General features: G+C 39.5%; 1 pseudogene; it reads left to right on the forward strand.

Moving 5' to 3' along the window:
- Window positions 1-3,784: 3,784 nt before the first annotated feature.
- On the forward strand, window positions 3,785-4,965 carry LOC130136187 (uncharacterized; annotated as a pseudogene).
- Window positions 4,966-7,953: the final 2,988 nt, after the last annotated feature.

The following is a 7,953-nucleotide window of genomic DNA, read 5'->3' on the forward strand; positions in this document are numbered from 1 at the left end:
CTAGGAACTTTTCCTGTCCACATCTCATATGGTGTCTTCTCTACAGCTTTTGATGGACTTCTATTTAGTGTAACCGCAGCTGTCTCGAGTGCATATCCCCAGAAAGATAATGAAAGATCTAAATGACTCATCATTGATCGAACCATGTCTAACAAAGTTCGATTTCTCCTCTCAGAGACACCATTCCACTGTGGTGTTCCAGGAGGAGAGAGCAGTGAAACAATTCCACACTCTTTGAGATGGTCATTGAACTCTTCGCTTAAATATTCTCCTTCTCGATCAAATCGAAGAGCCTTGATATTCTTGCCAAGTTGATTCTGTACTTCATTCTGAAATTCCTTGAACTTTTCAAAGGAGTCGGATTCATGTTTCATCAAGTAAACATATCCATATCTACTGAAATCATTAGTAAATGTAATGAAGTACTGATAGCCTCCTCTGGCTGTAGAACTTAGTGGTCCACACACATCAGTATGTATAAGGGCCAATAATTCTTTTGTCCTCTTACTTTGATTAGTAAAAGGAGCTTTTGTCATTTTTCCAACTAAACAAGATTCACATGTATCAAATGATTCAAAATCAAATGAATTTAATAGTCCATAGCTATGAAGCTTGTGAATTCGTTTTTCATTTATGTGGCCTAATCGACAATGCCATAGGTAGGTTGGATTCAAATCATTAGATTTAAACCTTTTTGTATTTATATTATAGATTGGCACATCAAGATTTAGAACATATATCCCATCCACAATATGGGCGCTACCATAAAACAATCCATTAATATAAAATGAACAATTATTGTTCTTTATATCAAAACAAAAACCTTCCTTGTCCAAACAAGAAACAGAAATAATATTCCTGCGTATAGCAGGTACATAGTAGCAATTATTCAATTCTAAAATCATGCCAGAAGATAAAGCTACATCATATGTTCCTACGGCTAATGCAGCAACTCTTGCTCCATTTCCAACACGTAGTTCCACTTCACCTTTTGTAAGTGTCCTACTTCGTTTTAGTCCCTGCACATTCATACAAATGTGAGTACCACAACCGGTATCCAATACCCATGAAGTAGAACTAGTAGTAACATTTACTTCTATAATATAAATACCTGAATCGAAAGTCTCACTTCCCTTTTTCTTCAGATCCTCCAAATATTTCTTGCAATTCCTCTTCCAATGTCCATTCTCACCACAATGGAAGCATACAACATCAGCAGTTGGACCCAGTTTGGTCTTGGATTTGGGTTTGGGCTTAGTGCCCTTGCCCTTACCCTTGACCTTACCTGGCTTCTTAAAGCCTTTCCCTTTTTGAACCATGAGAACATTAGGGGTAGGGTCCTTCTTGATATTCTGCTCAGCAGTTTTGAGCATCCCATGCAGTTCAGTCAAAGACTTGTTCAGATTATGCATGTTATAGTTCATAACAAACGTGTCATAATCTTGAGGCAATGACTGAAGAATAATGTCAGTAGCCAACTCTTGGCTAATGGAAGAGCCCAGCCGCTCCAGGTTTTCAATATAACCTATCATCTTTATGACATGTGGGCTAACTGAGCTCCCACTTGATAGCTTGCACTCAATTAAGGTCTTTACCGTTTGGTACCTTTCAGTGCGTGCCTGCTCCTGAAACAAATTTTTCAGGTTCATGATCATATCATAGGCATCCACGTTCTCAAACTGCTTCTGAAGGTCTGAGTTCATGGTAGCTAACATTAGACATGATGCATCCAATGCATCATCTTTATGCTTCTGATAAGCATTCCTTTCAGCATGGGGAGCGTTGGAAGGAGGTGCCTTCTGAGGGAGTGGTTTCTCCAGGACATAATCCTTTTTCTCCTGCTTGAGAACAATTCTCAAGCTTCTATACCAGTTTAAAAAGTTTGAACCATTCAATTTGTCCTTCTCAAGGACAGATCGCAGTGAAAAGTGTGATGCAGAGCTATTTGCCATTATCTACAACAAATATGCAAAGTGAATTGTTCATTAATATTACTTATAATAAACTCCCACTATACTTTTATAATATATGCCCCAATAAGTATAGTGGACCAAGATCCATATTTTACCAAGACTCGAGTAAACTTTGGCTTATCACTCAAGACTAAGTTATTTAGGTAGACAACTCTTTGTCAATTGTATCAAATACAACTCTTGGTTATTGGGGTTGACATCTCATATCTTGTCCCCAAACACTATGCCTCAAGGCCCAAAACCGTTTTGATAGCCTCGTTAAGTAAACCAATCTTGACTTATGGATAACCATTATCCATCCTATTTTACTTAAATAGTTAAAGACACCCTGCTTTGGCAGGCCCATCTATTGACGATTCAAGTCTTAATAGGTGTATGATTGGAAAGGCATCATTTTATTACTTAATTTTATTAGGGACTCTTAATGTTTATTTAGTGATGAATGTATGCATGTTATGAACATAAACGAAACATCACTTATAATAACAAAGGTACATCAATCATACGGGAATGACCAATTCCATGCAGGGGTCAAGGGGGCTGCGCCCCCTTGCGGGGTCGAGGGGCAACGCCCCTCGCGGGGTCAAGGGGCAGAGCCCCTCATGATGGCTTGGGGGCAGCGCCCCCGAAACCTAGACAGAATTCTCAATTCTGTTTTCCCAGGAGAGCCCCAAAAACATAAACAGAAGTCTCAATTCTGTGTTCTCGGGAGACTATCCGTCGCTGCCGCCTCCCGCGCCCTCACCGTACGCATCTGGCCGAACGCCTCGAGTCCTCGACACGCCGGATGACTAGGCGCGCCTCGGGCAACAGGCCCAGACGCGCCACCGTCTCCACCCGCCATCTCCGCCTCGGGCAACAGCCCAGGCGCGACGCCGTCTCTGCCTCGTTCCTTCTCAATTGATCATATCAATTCGTATTTCAAATTCATCTAACCCTAATTTAGACTCACTTCAGGCATACATCATATGTATCAACAATTAGGGTTTCCGATTCAACTTCAATATATCACAGGTTGCTCTGATACCACTGTAAGGTTCATCAATGATAAAAACGCAGCTGAATATATAGAACCCTAGACAGGATCCATGCGTATATTGAAATTGAGACAGAAGTTTGATACGTACCTTTTGCAAATCGAACGTAAATTGACAATTGATTGTGTCTGGATTAGCACCCCAAGTATTGCGCCTCTACCGGTATCCACACACGCGAACAGAAGTCTCCAACGATCCAAGTGCTAGCTAAGGATATTGAAGTTCGTTTTCTTCAACGCCTTTTGATTTTCGATACTCTGTCGAAAAACCTTAGATAGATAACGATTCTCTATCTATTTATACAGCCTCATTATCCAGCGGAATTAAAAGAAGTGGACTAGGCGATTTGGGCCCGCCAAACCGTCCACCTTCAATCGTACATTTAATCGTTATCTCATAACGCGCACGACTGCGTAGATAAGTTGAATAGGAGAATAAATTAAAATCTACTTCTTATTTTAAGTAGATCCCGGCGCACCGAAAATATTAACTCAGTTTGCTTTTGTGTACGACCCTGTAGGTTCACTAAACATTAGCAGTGTGCTCAAAACTCTTTTTGGCCCACAAGTCATAAGCGGTCTCTAGCAAGACATTATGACTACCTAAGTATAGTGAAGGTCGATTTTCCGACACAACCTAATCCATAACTAATATTAGAGTATCAACCTTGATTGATTCGTAGGGCAGACCACTAACAGTAAAAACATTGTGCAAATAATCACCTGCCAGTGCTCGAGCAAGTGATTCTGTTGAATCTATTCCTTGAGGTGGTACATGAAAAACCAAGCCTTTGGAAGACAGCTGTCTATAGTTCCATGCAAACGGAATGCTGCTAAAGGAAGTGATTTTGCCCAAGATTCTCTTTTAATGTTTGAAAAGGATGAGCTCAACCAAAATGAGCTAGACGAGAATGATGCTGACAAAAATTCATCTTATTGAAAAGAACTGACTTTTTCGCATTTTGCGCTTAGAGAATCTAAAGTTTCGAATCATCAACTTGATAAAGCTCCTAATCATAAACTTCATAAAAACCGATCAGAGGTAAGAAAAAGTTTGAATCCCCAATCTCATGTCTTTGTTCCTCAAAGTATCGACCTTGAGTTATGTCACGAGGAGATTGAATGTGCACAAAATGATTCATTGCCTCCCTAAAAGGGTGCATCTTCCGCCTCTGTCCCATTGTCTGAAGTACATGCATTGCAATACAACAATGTGGCAAAACTCTTCAATTGGGAAGGACCAATGTCAGTTGGTCCTCGGAGCATGGACGGTACGCATAAACCTGCTCTGGCACCTCCTCAGAAATATTGGAATAGGAACAAATCTTGAAGCCCCAGGAGATATTATCCATGATATCACACTTCACAGTGTACTAGTGTTTTTTCTCTACGATGGTGCATGTCCCCAAATCAAAGTCACTTGAACAGTGGCCTTCTTTAGGAGTTGACAAGCCTACTGACACTGAGGCTCGTTTGATGTATCTGAATCAGTGTCCACATCTCCATGGATAAAAGTGGATGTACTTGTCAATGCGATGCATCCTCTTTCAAAGTGGCTTATAGATAAGTATGTGAACAGATACATGTTGAGCGATGTTTCACATGACAAAATTCAGGTTGTAATCATCAATCCCTCGAATTGCATAAAAAAAAAGGAAAGGCAGAGGACATCTTTGGATGGATCAAATATTCCCAAGATCTTGAATTTTTCGAACGAGTCTGCTCATGCATGCGTGAATACTGATTTGGTGCTGTCAACAAGGGTTGCAGGATGCTCGTTCTTTGGTAAGCAATATAAGCAACGGAATTCCCAAGTTCATTAAGAAGAGCATGGAACTGTTCACGTTGAGGACCAAATAGGTCCCCCAAACTATATTATATTCAAATCTGTGGCTTGAAGCTCCAGAGGCATTACATGCAATTAAGTGTAAGGCATCATCACATACGATGAAATAGCCCATCATCATGTTAATCTGACCCTTGTGACTGAGTTGCTACCACATTTTCCATCTCCTGTTTACGATGTAGGATTCTCCATTCCCCCATCATTTATGTGTTATCTCTTTCATTACCTTGAGTTCTTGAATTTTCCAAGATTCCTTCTGTTGAGGTTGATGTCTTGTATTTTGTTATCCAAGAGATTATGAGGCGTTTTATGTTCAGTCATAGAAGGATTTATATGGGAAAGTTAAATATTTTAGGCTATGTGGGCAACTTTGTAATTTGTGTCATGTAGGGTTTCGCTATATATATTTAGGGCGAAACAGGTCTCTAAATAGAGAGCAGGGTGTGAGAAAGAGTAGCTGTACACTTTTCTATGTTATTTGTGAAACGGATCTCATCTCCCCGTGGACGTAGGTAGGCGGAACATTTCCCCTGCTGAATCACGTAAATTCTTGTGTTGTGTGAATTTCCATTACTTTCTTACATCATTGATAGGATCGAATTTAGATATTCGACACCTTCATCATTATCCCATCGCGAAAGATTCAGTTGCCAATCGCAACTCGGTGCATTTACCTTGAGTCATACTTTTGTCTTTTGGAGGAGGTGAATGTCAATCTTAAACGAACCTTTAATTTTTGGCAAAAGAACACTACAAGTGCCATAACTTGTGTACGGCGCTCACTTTGGTGCCATAAGTTTTTTTTGGATAACTTCAGTGCTAAAATTTTTAAAAAAAGATCACTTAAGTGCCAACTCCGGTGCCGTACACAACTTTTCGCCAGAAATCCGACGTGGCATTTTTTTTATTAATTTATGAAGCTGACGTGGCTCGCCGGAGATTGGCACTTAAGTGATCGTTTTTCAAAAACTTTAGCACTTAAATTATCGTTTTTCAAAACTTTTAGCACTTAAGTGATCGTTTTTAAAAAATTTTAGCACTAAAGTGATCCAAAAAAACTTATGACACTTAAGTGATCGTTTTTCCTCCGACTTGGCACCAAAGTGATCCGAAAAAAAGTTATGGCACCAAAGTGATCTCCGTACACAACTTATGACACTTATAGTGTCCTTTTGCCTTTAATTTTTCCTGTTTGGCAACAATGGATGAAAGAATTAGTTGTTGCACAAGAAGTTCCTACTGGTACGATTACAACCTTACAATCTCAAAGTATCATCTTGTGGACTCAACTGAGAATGTGACCAAGCAAAGATATATGAAACCTTAAGCAAGTCTTTCTTAAACTTATTTTCGAAACATTTTGAAAGTTAGGCGTAAAAGCCTAACTCGGCGGTTCAGTTTGAAATATTTCAAGTACTTTTAAAGAAAGATGATTTTTATGAAATTGAACTTCATTACTCAAAGATGTGAGTTGCACGATTTGCAAAACATTAGATTGGGTCAGCAATCAAAACCTAAACCAAAAAACATGATTCCCAATGAGAATAAAGACGAGGATAAAGTTCGAGAAACTCTTGGATAGAGGAATGCAAGCAAACAATTCTCGTTCTAACTCTAAAGTCCACTTTCTTGCATGAATAAGCAAGAGAATTCCAAGAAATGACCATCATGCATAGCCTGCAAAAGGAAGACAATGTCGGTATGTGAATGAAAATGTGATCTTTTAGTGATGCCGGCTCTTATAGTGAAAGCGAGGCGACGATACATGCCCCATGGTCCCTATTTGTAGGCATTTGGTATTTCGCCAAGATTTCGTCGTAACAGAAGACATCATTAAAAGATCAAATCACGGCTATAAATCGAATGTCCATTCCATTCCAAAAGTTTCACACGTAAAATGTGGCATCGATTTTGTAAGACTGATTTATGATTTTACTTTTAAAAATACGAGGTGATTCTTGCTTTAAGAAATCAATACACACATTGTGACTTGAATTTCGGTTCCGAAAGGTGAACAAGAAAGAATTTTATCGAAAATGTGATTTCAATCTTATGCCCCAAAATATAATTTTGACTTGGAATGGTTTCTACACAAAATGTGATTTCAAACCTATAAATGAAAATTTAGACAAAACCATCTGTTTTGTAGGGCCAAATCAGAGGTGTTTGAGATTTATACTCGATTCACTATCAAGGGTGATTGCCCAAAATTTTCAATGATAAGCTTAAATCGCCTAGGGTATTCGATTGATTTCCGCGAATTTCAAAAATGAAAGTTTCAATTCAAAGTGAACTAATAATGAGAGAAATCATACTTACAGCGGGTGACGATCGTTCTTTTTAATTACAAAGACACACAAATGCACTTGTGAGGTTCACTAAAAGGTAGAATTCTAAAGATGTACAGTCCCTGTAACGCCCTTACCTCACCTCGGTCACGCCCCAGCCAAGACCGTAACCTGAAGCTTACTTTGTGACGTCCCATTCATTGTTTCTTTAAACACAAGCGGAAGTATAATTTCGAAACAATCACATTAAGAATAACAGTGGGATTAAGACAAACAGCATCATGAGCAAACCTTATATAACAGCTTGAAATCAAGGAAAGCACAACAGGCATAACATGCTATTTCCATTTTACTTAAACAGATTTTACAAGCCCTTTTTCCACTGGCCGTTCCTCGTACAAATCATATTACAAGCGAAGGCCGAGGTTAATCCTAGCTCCTCTATGTCATCCTTTATCTTACGGACTTAAAAAAGGGAAACAACGGGGGATGAGTCGGGGAGACTCCATGAGTAAATTCACTAATACTCGTGCAGGACGATGCCTCGTCATTGTACTAACTCATACAAATACTTTCCCCACCCTAAATCGATGGCAAATCAATATCAAAGACTTTGACCTTGCCCTTGCTATGTTTACATGGAAACTCACCTGTAAATGCACATCCCGGCACACATATAGAATTCATTTATCACATACCGGCACATATATAAGAATCATTTACCGTCATCCTAGCTCAACCAGGGCATCTCGGCTCAACCGAGGCATCCAGGGGCTAGCTCACCCGAGGCATTCCGGCTCTACCAAGGCA

Source organism: Syzygium oleosum, unplaced genomic scaffold, assembly GCF_021117445.2.
Source record: "Syzygium oleosum isolate NSW1041296 unplaced genomic scaffold, Sole_v2.1 Sole_v2.43, whole genome shotgun sequence".
NCBI lineage: Eukaryota > Viridiplantae > Streptophyta > Magnoliopsida > Myrtales > Myrtaceae > Syzygium > Syzygium oleosum.